Below are 18,624 nucleotides of genomic sequence, written 5' to 3'. Positions count from 1 at the left end.
ATTGGGATTTTGGAGGAAAAAACAGGAACACATTAAGATGATCTGCTAATGTGGAGTCTGGTTATTTATTTATTTGTTTATTTTTTAAATGCTTTCAAATACCTACATTGTGGCTAAGTAGATGACAGCTGGCTATAGAGGTCTATACACTTGTTTTAATCATGCTTTCAGCCAGCCAGGATCTACGGAATCATAATTAAAGAAAGAACTCTGTGCAGTGCATCCAACTCCACCCCATTTCCCAGACTGGGCTAATCTTCTCCCACCTCAGGATCACACACCGTTGGGAAAACTGGAGTGGTGACTGCAGAGGCCCGCTGGAGGCAGATGTGCCAGAAAGTGCCAAGGCAGAGTCGTGAAGAGAAGAGGGTGGAATCACTAACTAGCTGATGGAGCACACGATCAGTGAGTGCACTCCTCTCTGACAGAAACTGACAGAAACAAAACCAACAGCCTAACGTTTGAATAGAAAGTCAAGGGGAATAGGAGGATGTGTAACCATGGCCCAAAGTTTTCACCAACCAGGAAAATGTGCTTCTACTCTGAGTAGGCAAATAAATCTATCTATATACTCCACAGAAGCTTTTATTGTTTATAAATAATTACAGCTCTCTTTCATGTTTCCACATTCTGGGTCTACAGAGAGAAGGGAATTGAGCCTGCTAACCTTCCTATGCATCTAAGAGGCAGTTTATGGCTGGCCAGGTGCAAATGCCGTATCTAATCTCTCCCTGTGTCTGTCGTGTAGCAGCTGCAGCAGTTGGAGGGAGTTGGGAAGTTATTAAATATCAAGGAAATGTTTGTGCCAATATTGTTCCACTTCTGGGTGGTAAGAGAAATTTGCAGTTGTTTTCCATTTAGAAAGCATGCTGATCATTACTAGGGAAAAGCCATCATTACTGAGATCTCCACACTGGGGGTGAGGGCAAAGTGACCCACCCCAAGTCCAAGGGAAAACTTGAGATCCTTTTTCAGTCTGTTTCCTTTTGGGCACTGTGGCCCCTGTAGTTGCAAAAGCTTTTAAGTGTCCTTTCTTACAGCCACTGGTTCTCAGTGATTGTGGGCAGGGCACCCAGGTGCTTAGAGCCAAAGTATAACTCAAAACTTCCTTTAATTCCTCATTAATGCCCAAGGATATTTGAAGGTTAAGAATACAGTTTTGGGTAAAGCAAAGTGAGATTCCCAAAGAGGGTAGAAGACAAAAGAAAGGTTTTTGGAAGTTACTGAAATGGGGTGGTGCAGTACAATGAACACTGAGTGTGAGAGTGTGAAGGTGAGTGTTGGCTCCAGGACTTGTGGGAAACCTGAGTTTGACATGATGTATGAGCCCCAGTTTCCTGACCTGTACCATGAAACGTTGATCACTGCAAGATCCCTTTTCGTTTTACAAATCTGTAGTAAATAGGTACCACCTGCTCAGGAGAGGGGTGGGCACTGTGTCAAGTAGAAAGGAAATAAGACACAATCTATGTGATGTAATAAAGGACACAGCACTAACAGAGCTCTATTCATATGACATTTTATACAAAGAGATTAATGTAAAAATATATATATATCAAATTATCACATTGTTCACCTTAAACTTATACAATGTTATATGTTAGTTATGTCTCAGTATATCTGAAAAAAAAAAAAGCTGGGGGATGGTTGGTAATGATATGTTCTATCTTGGTTTCTTTTTCCCCCAAAATTATATAGATGAGACTACAGATGCCATCTGTAACAGGTAGAAATTGCATTTGCTAAATGTAACAGAAACCTAATGATGGAGGCTTAATGACATAGGGGTTGTTTTGTCACATGACAAGGACTCCCGTGATACACAGTGAAGGGCTTGCACAGTGGCTGCATGGTGGCATCCAGCCCCAGGTTATGTTTCTTTTCTCAGCATTACTCTTAGAGTCTGGCTTTCATTTTCATGGGTGTGGCCTTTTTTATAAGCTTACCTGGAAACCTGACCGGTGACTTTTGCTTTTACCTCATTGGTAAGAACTGTATCACATGACCACCCTAGCTGCAAGTGATCCTGGGAGGTAGGGTACTTTAATTGAGTTTATTGCTGTACTTGAACCAAACCAAGCATTTGTCAGTAAGGAAGAAGGTGCAAATGGATACAGGGTATGTAATAGCAGTAGCTGTCACAGGAGCCTCTCGAGATTCACAGATCACACAGGCTGAGGAGGACAATAAATATATTGAATGATGGAATCAGAACACAGAAGGGTCTGTGGAGAATGGGATAATAAAATGAATCTAACATGCAGAGTTCAGTAGGGATTAAAGTCTTTTCCCAAGTCTAAAGCATTAACTGTACACAGAATGGGGAAAATGTTTCTTAATACTAGTGCCCTGTAAAGCTATCTATCAATTTTAATTTATCACAAGAGTAGTAATAGCAATCAAAATAATATCTCACATTTTTTGAATGTTTGCTGTTAATCATCTCACTTAATTTTCTCATAATTCTGTAAGGTAGATATATTGTCAGTATAGTTCCTAGTTTATTTTTGAGAAGCTGAGAATTATAAGTAACATAACCAAATTCCTGTAACTAGAAAGTGGGTAGGTCAAGATTTGAACAAAAAGCTAGAGCCCTTATTATTTACCTCTACAGTACACTGTCTCCCAGGGAAAAGTGATCTATTATCTAAAAAGCTAATTCAATCTTGGATGGCATAAATTAGTATCACGATATGTATGTCTAGGGAGATAATAGTCTCTGTCTTTTCTGATTAGAAAAATATTTGCAACACTGCTCTTAAGTCTAAAGCCCACATTCAGACGAACGGGAACCAGTAGCTCCTTCCTACAACCATACCACCCTTACTGCAGTTTCACAGAATAAGAAGGATGCCCAAGGCCAACGCCGCCACCTTGGCTTTGATCGTGTGCCATGCCTCCTCTGGAACTCCAGCAGTTGACTCTCCTATCTCCCATATCTCCAGTGTATCACTTTCTACTAATTTTTTTCCTCAGCCAATAAAATTACTTTAAATTTTCCAACCTACATAAATAAATAACCCTTCTAAGACCCCAACTATAGAAATAAGTACCTTTGAAACTACTACTTCTAATGAGTATTTGTTGAACCACACTTCATAAAAGAATATTTAACATATGCTGCCTCCACCTCCTTCATCTCCTTCCTTGGTTTCCAGAAATGTTGGCCACCCCCAGGAAGTGCAAAATATAAAACTCCCTCAGTGGCAGCCATTTTTATAAGTCAAAGAAGTTGACAAACTGGGTGCTTTGTTGATTGCTGGAATCTTAAGGACCGATCATTTATCTGATGTGCATCCAGAGAGCATTCATAAATCTGTTACGAAGTCTAGTTTTCACAAATGTGTTCTGCTGAATCACTTGAATGAGCTATGAAACTGTGAACCTAAACTCTGCCTGATTTTTATTGGCTCTCTCTTGGTTTTCTCATTATATTATTCTTAACATAATAATGCTGACTACTTCTGCCTTTTTATAGTTACAAAATAACTTTGGTGGCTGTGACAGTATTTAACTTATCATGGAAACAGTGGTATGTTCAGTGATGAAATAAATAAAAAATGGCTGGTTCCACTTTTCATTATCAGTGGAATAAGCAGTAGTGACATGAAGGATTTGAGATAAGGAAAGTTACTGTGAGTCTGTGTCTTCCCTGGGATGGTTATTCCCCAGCACCACATCCTCTGAGGATAAGAGAGACCTGAGTCACTTTGGCAAAACACTTTGTAAGTAGGTATTTTCACAAAGGCATGGAGCACCATGAGTTTCAGTTGCAAGTGTAACATAATTATACATCCAAGTTTCACTATCTAGACTATATTAAGAATGCCAGTGGTATTGGAAAGTTCTAATTCTTGCCAATTTTTACTCTTAGACCACTTCTGTAGCTAATGTATTGTAGCAAGCATTATCCTTCAAGGAAAAATCCTAAACGTTCCTAAAGGTAGAGGTGAAACAATAATTGAATTAAACTGTTAAGATACAGAAGAATAATTTTTCCTACCAGATACTTATTTGGCTTTTTGAAGCTTTTTGTTCTTGACCATTTGTAACACATAATTAGAACAACAGATTGTCAAAGACAGGATGGAATGAAAGGCAAGGTCTAGGACACAGGTGGCAAACACAAGGCCTGTGGGCGGAATCCGGCCCTCCACCTTGTTTCTTCCTGGCAGCAGCGCTGAGCTCCTTGCTGCTAGTTAAGTAGTACTGATTTTTTTGGACTATAAGACGCACTGGACCATAAGACGCACCTAGGTTTTAGAGGAGGAAAATAGGACAAAAATTTTTTGAAGCAAAAAGTGGTAAAATATTTAATAACATAGATAACATGGGCCGCCACCTCCCACCCCCCATAGTGAGCCAGGTAAGCTACATTCGGACTATAAGATGCAACCCCATTTTCCTCCCAAATTTGGGTGGGGAAAAGTGCATCTTATAGTCCAAAAAATACAGTAGTTACGTTTATACAGTCCTAAAATTACATTAGGCCCTTTGAAGGCCATCAAGAGGCTGATGTGGCCCCCGGTGAAAGTGAGTTTGACACCGCTGGTCTAGGAGTGGTGCAGGGTGAGTAGCTGTACACAACTAGATCATTTTGTATATCTAGACTCACTCCAAATTTAAGGAACACAATTATATTAGTATTTATATTTAAAAATAGCATTTCAAACTTCAAAGAACATTGGCATGCATTATGAAATTGTATGCATTACTCACAAAATGTTTTCATTCGCAGCTTAAATTAACCTGAGCTAGAAAAGGTGATACAGCCAGTCTTCTGTCCCGTAGCTCAAATCTCTCTCCTCCATGCCATATATATGCATGCATTTACTTTCTTCTGTGGCCTTTATTAGTTTCCATCCCTTAAATGAGAGGAGAGACAGACAGAAGGGGAAGAGAGAGAGACAGAAGGGGAAAGCCAGACTTGTTATTAGAATTAAATGGCATACAAAGCTAGTGATACTTTTAAAGAGTTTTGCAAGTACACACAAATGCTAGAAAGAGCCCTGCAGTAATAAACAAGAAACTGGCACCACTATGTATTTTTCCAAAATAGATTTTTTAGTAATCAATTTTTAAATTTTATTTTATTTTTGACCTTAGAGAGATGGAGAGGGAGGGAGAAAGAAAGGGAGAGAAACATCAACTGGTTCCCTTCTACACACCCCCTGACCAGGGACCAAACCTGAAACCCAGGCATTGCCCTGACCAGGAATCAAACCAGCGACCTTTTAGTTAGTGGGATGACCCCCAACCAACTGAGCCATACTGGTCAGGGCTAATGACCAACTTTTAAAAGTGAAGTAACTTTCACTAGCTATTAGGGAAATGGAAACCAAACCATGAGAAACCATCTCACAGCTGTTAGAATGGCTACTATCAACAGTACAAGTAGTAAGTGTCAGAGAGGTTGTGGAGAAAAAGGAACCCTCATTCACTGCTGGTAGGAATGTAAACTGGTACGGCCACTATGGAAAACAGTATAGAGGTTCCTCAAAAAATTAAGAATAGAGTTACCATAAGACCCAACAATCCCTCTTCTGGGTATCTATCCAAAACATTTGAAAACACTTATTTGAGAGATATATATACCCCTAAGTTCATTGCAGCATTATACATGATGCCCAAGACATGGAAACAACTGAAGTGTCCTTCCATACATGATTGACTAAAGAAAATGTGGTACATATATACAGTGGAATACTACTCAGCCATCAAAGAAGATGAAATACTGCCATTTGCAACAACATGGATGGATATTGAGAATATCACACTAAGTGAAGTCACATGGAAAAGCCAAGAACCGTATGATTTCACTCATGTGGGATATAAAACTGAAAGCAACAAATGAGCAAACAAGACAAAAAAACAAAAACTCATAGACAGACAAGAGTATGGCTGTTGCCAGAGGAAAAGGGGGATGGGGGGAGGTAGAAAGAGTAAAGGGGGTCAAATGTATGGTGATGGAACGAGGTTTGGCTTTGGGTGGTGAACACACAATGCAATATATAGACAGTGTATTATAGAATTTTACATATGAAACCTATATAATTTTATTAATCAATGTCTCCCCAACACATTTAATAAAATTTTTAAAATAAAAGTAATAAAAGTGAAGAAAGTTTACATAATGTAGTGAAAAGAAATCAGGTTTGATACCAAGTTTCTAACTCATACTTTACTTACAGCCTACACTTTAGTGTAAGTTACCAAATATTATTAAAAGAGCATTAAACAAAACTAAGAAAAAAGGGTAACCTTAAAGTGTTCCACAGGTACAAGAAATGGTTTAAAGGAATATTCTATTAAATGTGTTTTCATGAAAGGATCTAATAGCATGCAATTATTTTGTAATTACCTTTCAGCTCCTTGCTATGTAATTATTCATTTGGTTATATGTGGTTTACAAATTAGTACCCCCAAAGATCTAAAAAAAAATTACCAGAACATGGTGATTATCCTTAGAGTTACATGGTTTCTCAAAGGGTAATTGCCATTTAATTTGCTAGGTCTGAATTCATATCATGACCTCATGGTAATTCTTGTACTTGTGAATGACCTGCGTGGCTGTAGGAGCCCCCAAAATGTTGTGTGTGGCTGGAGTATAAGAAAGCATGGAACAGGTGCGGCTCCAAAGTGGTGAGTGCTGTGCGTTTGTGCATGTCCCTGGCTTTGTAAGGCTCACTATAAATATTTTTGACGGCACCTGTGCATATGTTCATGGACATGTGTAAACATACATCTTCAGGTGCCTTAGGTCTCCCACAGTTTGACTGACTTCATTTTACCCAATTAAGGGTCACTTTTAAAAAGACACGCCCATTTGTTAGACTTATTAGATGGTCAATGGAAGAGAAACATAAATGTCTCGCCTTCCTTTTAAAGTCAAGAGCAAAAGTAAAAACAACCTTCATTAAACACAAGAAGTGAAAGCATACAGTTTAGGAGGGAGAGCAAGAAAGACTCCGGACACCACCTAAGGTCCTGAAGCATCAGAGAGCTGTGTGGGTAGCACGAAGTCTGCCCTGCGTGTGTAGGTGTGGTACAACAATATGTGCTTCTGGGAGGGGCAGTGCAATCCACCACTTGGGCCCAAGCTGTGGTGTGTTGAAGCCACCGCCAACTGGCTAGTGAGAAATGATTGTTAAATATTCAAGAATTTTGCAAACGGGTTGTGAAACTGTTGGAATCTTGAAATCAGCCATGGTGGGATTATTTACACCCTGGAAATTGGCAAAACACTGTAAGCCAAGGTTTTCCCCTCTGCCCCAGAGAGCCAATTTACTAGCATACAGCGAGTTCAAATATTAAAAGAACACTTTAATGAAAAAGCCTACTTTTCTAATAATTCCTAGTTTTCTAATAATTCTCCCTACTCACCAACTCTTAAACTTTAACCCTTCCCCTGAGTGACTCCAAGTCTAGTTTCTCTTCTTTCATTAGTCTCTTCCAATCCATGCAGAGATGATTACAACTGAACACTAATTTGTAGGAAGCCCATATTTGAATATTAATAATCAAGAGTACAGATTTGAATTTGACTCCAGCTCAGACAATCTGGGTTTGAATCCACAGGCCTGTATTTACCAGATATGAGGTTTAAATAGTACTCACTTTTTTATGCTTCCATTTTCCTATTTGTGAAAGAGGCATAATAGTTCTCACCTAAAGGAGTTGCTGTGGGAATAATATCTTCCCTATAGGGTTGTTTAGGGGATTAAATGACTTATCATATGTAAAGCATTTGGAACTCTGGACATAGAAAGCCCTTCACTTGTATTTGTGATTGAGAAGGTTATCATGTCTACCTGGCACACTGTAGACAGGCACTAAATTATAATTTATTCTGTTCTTTTTGCAATTCTGTTATTATATAGAAATGGTTTAAAACACCTTTTTCTTCAGGGGCTACAAGGCTGATGTCTCCTGGGCTGCAGCCTGGTCATGTGGAGAGTTCCTGTTGTCACATCTGATGCCATATTCTGCGAGTGACGCTTTAGCTTTGAAAATGAGCAAGTACAAAGTGGTGTGGTCCAGGACAAGGAGGTAGGTGACCCATCCTTTCTTTGAACTGACAGCACACTGCCTGTAACACTCAGTGTATAAAAACGGCATGATTTCATTTTGTATTCCCACAGGATTCCATTTGAGCCTAGGGTACCATGGTGATAACATTACATTACTGTTTTGTGGTTGGACTGAGATGGGGGGCAGTAAGAATGGTCTTGCCCATTGCTCCTCAGTTGCTTCTCTGCCCTCTCTCTACAATAGTGGTCCTGTGTTCAGTAGCACTCTGATTGCAGAGCGCCCCAAGAGATGGGACAGAATCAGTGGGGCCCATCCCATGAGCATGCCAATGCCAACAGGAAGGGGGAGAGGAGGTGTCTCACTGGCTCACACTCCATGGACAGAGCCAGCTTGGCATACCAACTCCTTGGCCTCTGTGGACTAAGTCCTCCAGGGCCTCCAAGTAAAGCCTCTTCCCACAAAGCTCAGCCTCATTAACAGAGGGATTATTAGCTCTGAAAAATACAATATGTCACAGCAGGTGTGCAAATTGGCCATTAGACTCCACAAGTGAAAACATATTCATGAATGAGGCTCTGTAACCACAGACGCAAGAGGCCTGGTTGCGTATTTTGCATAGAGTGGCCCCTAATACAGTATATGGTTTCAATGTGGCTTCTTGAAAATCTCTAAAAATATGCTGAAACTATGCCTACCAATAATTTCTCTGGTGAATTGTGACGGTCTCTTAGATTACAGAATTTATGCAAAAATAACACCAGCCTGTCAAAACTCTATTTCCACAAGAGTCAAGAAATAGAAGGTAACATTCCATTCTCTAAAATCCCAAGTTAGTTGTATATAGTTTTTCTATTTTTGTTTTTTGCCTGTAGTCTTTAAGAAGTTTTTTTTTCTTGTTTCAGTACATATAATATCAATCTGCCATGATGACCAGTTGAATAAGAAAAAGAAAGAGGAGCAGGATGAAGGGGAAAAGATTCATGGCCAACAGCCATTGGGAGCTTAGCATGTGTGAGAATCCATGCTAGTAGTTTATACCCACCACTTCATGAATACATATAACAACCTGTGAGGCACACTGCATTATCAGCTCTGTTTTACAGAATGAGAAGTTGAATCCCAGAGGGGTGAATGAACCTGTCCAAGGTCACAGAGATTATCAGTGGTATAGGATTCAAAGATAGGCCCTCTGACCTAAGAACTTTATGCTTAACCATTGTACTTTATGTTCAGAAGCATTTTGAATTCTGGGATTGAAATAAAGGAACACATGATTACAAGTTGGTATCATTAAATATATTAGAATACATAAACCACATCTCTGGAAAATAAAAACAATAGCCCTGATTTTCCATGTTTGTTCATTTCCATGGTGTAAATATTCCCACTGTGGTTCATTTCAAACTGCCGATGGTTTAGTACTGAGCTTTTACCACTGCTGCATATCATTGACTAAAAGTGTGATAAGATGTGTCTGATGTAGGTTTAAGAGAATTACATCCTGGGCTCTAGTACCTCTTTACTTACATGCTGCTGTAGCAAGACTGTCTTTTTGAGCTTCAAATTCCTTCCTCATCTGCAAAACAAAATTTGAGAGAATCAGTTTGCCTTCATTTTTGTTTTCCTTTAAAGTCTTAGGAAGGGTTTATAAAATGAGCCTTGACAGTTTTGAAAGTATAGTATGTTTTGTTAACTGTGAAAATGGAATCTGCTAGTCACTGAAAAGGTCACTTTTGGAGAAGAAAGATTGTTTCAAGTTTACTGAAATTCAGTAAACATAGTCATCTCTTTTGCTTCTCAGCTCTTTGCCTTGTCGAAGCACTTCTTGAACTGATTTTATTAGTGGGTAATAGTTGGAACAGAGACAATCAAAGTCACTTTGTGATTTCACCTGAGAGTATTTTGATTTTTCTGTGGCAAAGTTCCTTAAGCTAGGATATTTAATACAGTTAGTTTCCTTTGTATTCCTATTTATTATATTGCATTTGTATATATAGGCATTATTGAGAAGTGACCAAACTTCACAAGACTGCAAGAGAGTGTAGGATCAAAAATTAAAAATAAAAAAAAATTTAAAAAAGGATGTGTAGATATCAAAACAGAGATTTCCAAGGGCTTAAGAACAGTTTCACCTTTATCTGTGCTGGAGACGGCGGATTTCTAGCAAAGGCACAAAGAGCCAACCCTTCGCGGGCCTCACTCTCCAAGGCAAAGGATGCCTCATTTTTCTAAAATGTATCTAAAAGTAAATGAAGTTTATTAGTTATTAAATACACATAGAGTTTTGATTTTCATAAACATTCATTTTTCCCACATACATACCCTTTTTAAATTCTTTGCTACTTAGGGTTTAACTGAATATTGATAATTGAGAATTAGCCTTCTTTCAGTCATTGGGAAGCTATTATTTCAGGATAGTCTGCAGTGAAAGAAACACTTGATGTTCTCATGTTGGAAACTTGGATATCTCCAAGCTTTCTTCTCCAACAGGAAGATGTCCTTCAGCATTCCCTCATTCCTTTCACAAATAATGAAGACATGCCACGTGCCAGGCAGAGCAAAGGCCCAGGGCCATCAAATGAATGAGGTATGCCCCTGCCCTGGAGCACTGCGGGGATTCCAGGGGAACAGAAAGTCACAACACAAGGTGGCCAGTGCTGAAAGAGAGAGAGGAGTAAGGAGCTGTGGAGGGCATGACTGCCCACTGGCTGTACCACCCCCAGCTGTAGAGGACACGTGGGTGTATCACAGATATATAGACTTTCTCTATTAAAATCATTTCCTTTTTGTTGATTTGTATAGAATTGTAACAGTAAAGATAAATGTAATGACTCATTTTTATTTTTTTATTCTTGAGTTCAACTAAAATGCATACAGTACATATGCATTTTCAAATTCACATGTGCAAAAAGGAATATTGCATATTCTATCAGTAGTTCTCTATGTTGGATACAGGGTAGAATTAATTACCTAGGGGTGGTTTTTAAAAATACCAGTGTTTGGGCCACTTTTTCCTTGGTGGGCAAGGGCTCAAGAAAATTCATGAGCAAAGATAGGATGTACTGAGGAGGCTGAGAGATGCTGCCAGAGTCTGTGCTGCCCCAGGGACCCACACTGATCACCCACATTTGTGGTACATGCTGGCTTTAGGGTATTCTAGGTTAAGACTTACGTACCCCACTGGGTGGTTGGTACCATTAGCCTAGACCACCTGCCATCTGATGAAAGACAGGAGCCCCTCTTGAAAGCCCCCTTGACCCTTGGAAATGATTTCCCATCTGGAGAGTTGGTGCTTGAAATTCCCCAATTAGACAGCTGTACCTTTTCTAGAAGCTTTTTTTTTTCCTTAAAAATATATAAGTACCTCTGAGGAATTATACTGTTATATCTAAAGAAATCCAAAACACTAATTTGAAAAGAAATGTGCATCCCTATGTCCAATGCAGCATTATTTACAATAGCCAAGATATGGTAGCAACCTAATTGTCCATCCACAGGTGAATGGATAAAGAAGATGTGCTATGCATATAGAATGAAATATTACTTGGCCATAAAAATGAATGAAATCTTACCACGGTGACAAACAAGAATGGATCTAGAGGGTATTATGCTAAATGAAATAAGTCAGACAAAGAAATACAAATACCATATGATTTCATTTATATGTGAAATCTAAAGAATACAGCAAGTGAACAAATAAAAATGGGAACAGACTCCTAGACACAGAGAACAGACTGATAGCTGCCAGAGGGGAGGGAGTTTGGGAGAATAGGTAAAAAAAGTGAAGGGATTAAGAAGTACAAATTGGTAGTCACAGAACGGTCATGGGGACGTAAAGTACAGCATAGGGAATATAGTCAATAATATCGTAATAACTATGTATGGTGCCAGGTGGGGTACTAGACTTCCCAGGGTTTCACTTTTGCAAGTTATATAAATGTCTAACCACTAGACTGTACACCTGAAACTAATATAATATTGAATGTCAACTGTAATTGAAAAATAAAAAAAATACTAGTTATTGGTTATTGTATCATTTGGAACTCATTTCCTAAAAGCAGGTTTTGAAAGACAAGGTGGCAAGGTGAGTTTATGAAACTTGGATTCTCTAATGAGAGCTGGAGAAGCTGCTGCAGAGAGGCCCTTGTGTGGCTCTCTCCAGGGAACATCCCTCAGTGAGGCCCACAGCTCACCCCTGCCAGCCCCCCGCCTCAAACTAGAATCAGTTTTTTTTCAGTGTCACTTAACACATACAGTACTTCCACAATTCTGAGGATGATGCTGTTTCATCTAGTTCTGACCTCACTGTTTGCTATCTACAAACTTCTTTAGAGCAAGATTCATGTCAAGAGAACTGAATAAGAAGCAAACAGAAAAATAAAATTCACAGAACACAAATGGGTAAAGGCATCACCAAATCCACAGAGCGAGTGGCCTAGGTCAGTGTGGTCCTCCTCTGTATGCTGCTCATACAATGTGCACAGGTCATCCTGGCTCAGAACCATAAGCCCCTGTCCTCAGAGAGGCTGGCCCCAGATTGCCCAGCAGAGCACTTAGCGCTTTCTGAGTGCCCTGGAAACGCTGAGGATGTGAGCTTGTCTTTGGAGGATGCCTCCTCAGAGGAAGGTGCTATGCAAATAAATACTGGTATTGTTATTCTTTTAGCACAAATTCATAATTGAGTTTCTGTTAAACATTGCAGTGAGTTAAATTAATTCAGTATGATTACAGTCATTAAACAAATGCCTGGTAATGACTGCCTTCTTATTTTAGCATTCCTCAACTCACTGGGGTAATACCATATAAGGCTTCTGTTCCATTGTTAGATTAATTGGGGTGCAGAACCTGCATTTTGCAATAGAGCAGTACACTGCTTTATAGCAACTGGACTGCGATTGAAGGCTACTGCTGGAATAATTTACCTTCCAGTTTTTCCTATAGCTCTTACCATTCCATTAGGTACAATTTCCTAGTTCATTACAGCATACAAGTAGCTTAAGGCAACTTATACCTGTTAAAAAAAGAAGTGTGATTTTAAAACCAAAACACGGACAGGCATTCTCCCACAATTATTTTTTTTTTGACACTGAAACTAACCCAAAATGATAGGAAAGTGATCATTTTAACCAGTTATCCTATGGATATGGTCATCCCAAGAATTACCTGCCAATTTAGCAAGCAGGACAGAAATAGTTAAGTCCTGAGGCTGTGAGTTAAAGACTCCGCCTGAGAGAAAAGCAGTGTAAGATGTCTCGGCCAGGTGTGCAGGATCGCTACCCAGTGTGGAGGGAGAAAGGCTGCCATCCTTAGCCATGTGTCACAATCCTGGTCATCTGTCTGGTGCCATCTCAGCCACTGGCCTGATTCTGTAGAGTACATTGAATGATAACACCCTGCAAGTCAGCTGACTGCTGTGTCATAGCTGCTGCTTTCTGCAGTATCGCAACTGCCAGAGCTCCAGTCCTGCAGTTTCCCAGTCGCAATGCGGCAGAGCCAAGGCAGACGACTAGGCACAGAGCGACCGAATTTTAAAGTGTTCTTTCCTGCTACCACTTAGCCTTTCGCATATGAGGAGTATTTACCTTTGCGTAGCCAGCAGCAGAGAAGCAGTCTGAATGTACACGATGGCTTCTAACTTGGCAGCGTGAATTTTCAGCAGAGCAGGTACTGCTCGGAGCCTTGTAGCCAAACTGCCTGGCGGAGTGCGGCTGGTTTAACTCCACCAGCGGGAATAGTTTGGGGGCTTCTCATGCCACGCAGCTAGACCTGCAGGAATAAAGGCTAGGACAAAGGAGGCGATGCTTGCCACAGTGGGTCTGGCCGGGGCCTGTGCAGGCAACTCCACCGAAGTGATGCTGTGTGACTCTCCTAGCTCACAGCTAAGGCTGGTCCCAGGAGCTGGCGCAGATCCCCAGTCCTCAGTTAGAACACGGTTTAAAGGAGAAGCCAGACTCACTGACCTAAATCAATCCCAGTCCTCTCTGGATGCGGGGGCAGCTGTCGACTAGCAGTGACCCAACCAGCCATCAAGTGGAGCATCGCTGTGACTGCAGTATGGGTGCAGGTAGAGCTGGGAGAATGGCAGTCTAATTTCGGTCATCCGATGGCTTCTTCTTATTTTCCTAAATAATCGTGCTCGCTAAGTGTACAGTTGCCTGGATTGGTCTGCCTTCCGTGCAGGCTTCATCTGCTCTGGCTGCAAGTCAGGGTGCCAGGCAAGCCTGCGTTACCACTGGCTCCTTCCTGCGCGATGCTCGCTGTGCCACTAGGACGGGTCACACTGACAACAAAGAAGGAAGCAGAAAGCATCACTGTCTCTTCTCTTGTGATGTTAGCGGAACCTAACTCTTCTTCGCAGTGATGCCCGTGTGTGGGTGTGTGTATGTGTGTGTGCTTTAATTCATCTGATCGAACAGCCTCACAGATATCATCATGGATGTGGTTTTAATGATTTGGAAAATAAAAAAAGACAGCCTGTGGAGACAGCCATTTGAGACAGCAGCACATTTAGGTTAATGCCAATTCGAAATACTTTGGTTTGTGAAGCCAAGCCCTAAGGGACAAGCTCGGTAACTGAGAGAGAGATCGTAGATAAAGAAATAAAAATGACAAGCATAATGGAGGCTCTCTGAAGACACTGTCAGAGCATCAGCTCATGGATGGCAATTTCGCCAGGCTGAGAGTGAATAATTCATAGATTGAAATTACCCTGCTTTCACCTTTCCATTTAAATCGGCATGATCTGAATCTCTAATAAATTTTCAAGATAAAGTAAAATGCCAATTTGAATCTGAAGAGCTTTTTTAAAGCCAGATGCTGCATCTCCGAATCTTTCGGTACCTTTCACAATTATCCTGTGAGAACTGCTCTTCATCACGAAGCACCATTACCAGGGAAAATTACTGTGATTACAATAGCAACAATAGAATCCCATCAAATGATCTCTAATTTACTTAATTTGCTAAAACTGACTGTGTGGCTTTAATGCCCATTGTCTGTCACCATGCCGGGCACCCGTGGATCTATCTCAAGCTGGAACAAAAGTGAGGCAGCAGCGTATGTGATACCTTCAGTCTGAAAGCCTAGCTAAGAACATTCTCCTAGGTTACCATGTCTCTTCCATTTCGTTTGCATTTTTGTGGTCTTTGTTTTTTTTTTTCCTTCCAAAGCCTGTACCCCAAATGCCTGTTTGGAGAAATGGTGAGCCTGTTGTGGATTTGGGGTTGATTTGTTGATAACAGGAGAGCATCATGTTGTTAATTTATATACTCTCTTTATTGTTAACGTATACAAGCATGTGTTTACCAGAAGGGAGGAAAGATTCTGTTCTGGGAGAGTAGTTTAGAAAGGCAGCCAAGATGCAGGTTATGTCTTTGTCTCTTTTTTGAAATCCCTGTCTGCTTTCAGATTAGAAGTCCTTTTAGGGAATTATAACCCTTGTGTGATGTGTTAAAAACTTTGCAGATTGAAAAGCAGCTCGAGAGTCACATCCAGTAACAGCTCTCCTGCAGTCCTTATTAAAGGCATGTATGTTCAACTGGGTGATTAAATGAAGCTTTGGTACAACTTGGCTTGTTATGTCTTCTTGCTCTCTAGCAGGAGTCTCGCCTAAAGGGAACTTTTTCTCTGACGGGCTGCGCGGTTCATCTCAGGGTAATTCTGTACCCTTAAAAGGGGCATGGTTCAGGAAGCCTCACTGGAGAATCGACTGTAAATATTTAAGAGGTACAATGACTTCTGGAATTACTCGCAGTAGCATGAATCCAGTATGTGGGTCCCACTAGTTGAGTGATTGAAGTTTGATGACCCGAGGTAGGATTTCTGAGAGGTGACCATCCTTGGGAAGAAGGTAGGTCTGAAACATACCTGTCTCATGCAGAGTTTCTGCTTGCAACTCAGAGCTCTGATGGACTCCTTAACCTGCTCTCCGACTTGACCCCTTCCTGCATCTCCACAAATGCCTTTGTCAGAGGAGGTAAGTTGTATTTCTAGTCAATTGTACAATAGATGATATTCTCCATTGTCTTGTTTCAGAGGGTATATGCTTTTTGTGCTCTACTTTCTTTCCACATACTTTTACTCTCACTTCTCTCAGGAAAACTAACAACTGTTTTTTCTGTTTTTCTAAATGCAAATGGAAATGTGGTATTTTAAAAAGTGGTTTAACTATTGTTTTTGTTCTCTTTATCTAAATACATTCAAGGTTTTCATGTTTTCAAAAGAAAGGAAAAAACAGTTTTACTTAGCAAATAGTTTGTTTAAAAATAGTAAGCAATTTGCTAAATACCAATTATGTTACATATTGTTTTCTTTAGATAGCTCATATTTCTAATACTGAAACTATTATTCTTATCTCTCCAGAAGGAGGCTTGGCTGTTAGTGACAAAGGGCTTTTCACAAACCCATACTGCTTCTGTGCCAAAATGATTTCTTTTTCATTAAAAAAAAGCATAGGCTGCATATTCTGCAAAGGGGTTTTAATTTCTGGCATTTTAAATCTCTTCGGTAGTCAAAGTTGGAGCAGGGTAATTAATCACTGAGTTAGCAAACTGGTTTACATGTCATATTTAAATAATATAGGTATCCTAAAATTATCTAAGAATAATTGGAAATCAGATGTTTGTTACTTTTTTGGAAGTCAAACTAATTGCATTCACTTGATAAACAGCAAATTTGAAGTTGATCATTTTTATGATTCACGCACTTGTACTTTATATTCTTGAAAAATGAGGGGTTTGTTTTATTTTTTTCAGAACGGCAGTGCCACTGACACTGATCACGTGTTAGTACTTGCTGGTACTGAAACTCACTCGTTTTACCATTAAAAAAATTCATCACATAGAGCTGCTAACTTAAAAAGCTTGAACTCCAATAGTTCCCTGACCAAATAGTCTTTTCAAACTCTTAGTAATTGCATGTGAATAAACATAATATTTTAAAATAAGTTCATTAGATAACTTTTAATTTATTATTGACAACTATTCTCATTATTTGTGGACATATCTTACATGCTTTAGGTAAGCATAACATAGGTAAAAAAAGGTCTACAAGGATAACTGTAAGTGCAGGTAATTTGAAAAGTAATCAACTGCAGAAATACACTGTTACAGGTTAATTTGGGAGAATCTCAGACAATCATGACCTAACACTATTCTATACCTAATTAAGGTTTTGTTTGAGTTATTAACTTATTTTTGTTTTGGTGGGTATGAAAGACATAGGTAAAAATGATCTCCTCCCTTTTTATCCCAAACTCCCAATCACTGCAGAGAATTCGCTGCAGCAACAAGGAGTGATTTAAAATTTAAACACCCAGGACTACACTCACAGAAGCCACAAGAAGGCCTCATGCTTTAAGATAGAATGTGTAAATTTTATTACTTAATAATTGCAGTCATTACTGGACATTAGTATATTTTAGATTTCAAGTCATTATTAAGGTCCAGTTTAGAGAGAAAAAAACTCTTCAGAGACAATACATATTAATCTATACTTAATATTTGTTAACTAGTTAACACATACCGTGGTGAACAGATGCATTTCACAAATGGAATTCATAGTTGATGCGAGATTTCTCTAATTAACATGTCACAAGGACAACGGCATAGTATATTTCCCCCTAAATTTTAAGTATGTAGTAATGAAACATACCTTTTTCAAGTACCAATATTTTGCTATACTGAACTGCCAAAGAGAAAAACATGGGACAAAACAAACAAACAAACAAACAAACAAAAAAACCAACAGGTAAAGATAAAAGAAAGCACTCGTTATTCAGTGAGCTTTGCTTTTTAAATGGCATGATTGGAAAAGGTGGGAAATCTTGTGTCTGTGTACTGTCTTTTTAAAGAGCTTCTCCTACTAAGAGAATCTTTTCCACAGTTTCTTATGAGAATTTGCAAACAGATAGAAAAGTTGTGAACACCCATACAACAACCACCTAGACCCTGTAAGTAGCATTTTACTGTCCTCGTTTGATCGCATATACTAGTTCAATATGTCCAACTGCCCCCGCCCTGTTCCTCCATCAATCCATCTTCTCATTTTGATGCATTTTAAAATACTGTAGATGTTAGTGCACTTTACCCCTAAGGATATGCTTACTTCAGTGTTTAAGTGGAATTCAGTGTTTGTGTGCAGTGCTTTCCTTTAAGGAAAATTTATATATGAGAAAGACAGAATTTTGAAAAACACCATCCTGTTATTCCTTATGAGGCTGTCACTATTTCTTCAACATGATGAGCTGCTGGATGCAAACTCTTATATTCTGTGTTTTAACTTGGAAGGTACAAATCCCATGTTTATGGTGGAGGGATGTGGGCCCTTCCCAGTCTCAACCCCCATCGCCCAGGTAAGCCCTCACCCACTGAGCAGCGGACACTGGAAACTCAGCGTCAGCACTGGGATAAAAGAGGTGCCAGAGCGTACACAGTCAATTCCCAAGGTCCCTTCCCAGGCTCAGAACAGGCTTTACACTCTCTCCCCTGCAGGCCCCTGAGAACGAACCCACTTGCCTTTGAACAATCACCAGCTATTTTTCTACCTGGGTTCTTCTCTTCCCCTTCCCTTTACTCCCCTGCTTTGCCCAACCAG

At 39.8% G+C, this 18,624-nt stretch overlaps 1 long non-coding RNA gene across 1 annotated transcript in view; it reads left to right on the top strand.

The window, feature by feature from the left end:
* The window catches only part of LOC123824079, a 69,649-nt gene that overhangs the window by 29,097 nt on the left and 21,928 nt on the right, over nt 1–18,624 (top strand). The window contains exons 2-3 of the long non-coding RNA XR_006786644.1: nt 7,909–8,049; nt 15,911–16,006. This is a non-coding gene — a long non-coding RNA (uncharacterized LOC123824079). The remainder of the gene's footprint in view (nt 1–7,908; nt 8,050–15,910; nt 16,007–18,624) is intronic.

This window comes from Phyllostomus hastatus, unplaced genomic scaffold, assembly GCF_019186645.2.
Source record: "Phyllostomus hastatus isolate PE091 unplaced genomic scaffold, TTU_PhHast_1.1 phas_contig_524, whole genome shotgun sequence".
NCBI lineage: Eukaryota > Metazoa > Chordata > Mammalia > Chiroptera > Phyllostomidae > Phyllostomus > Phyllostomus hastatus.
The sequence above is the reverse complement of the archived record's forward strand: the minus strand, read 5'-3'. Positions and strand labels throughout refer to the sequence as shown.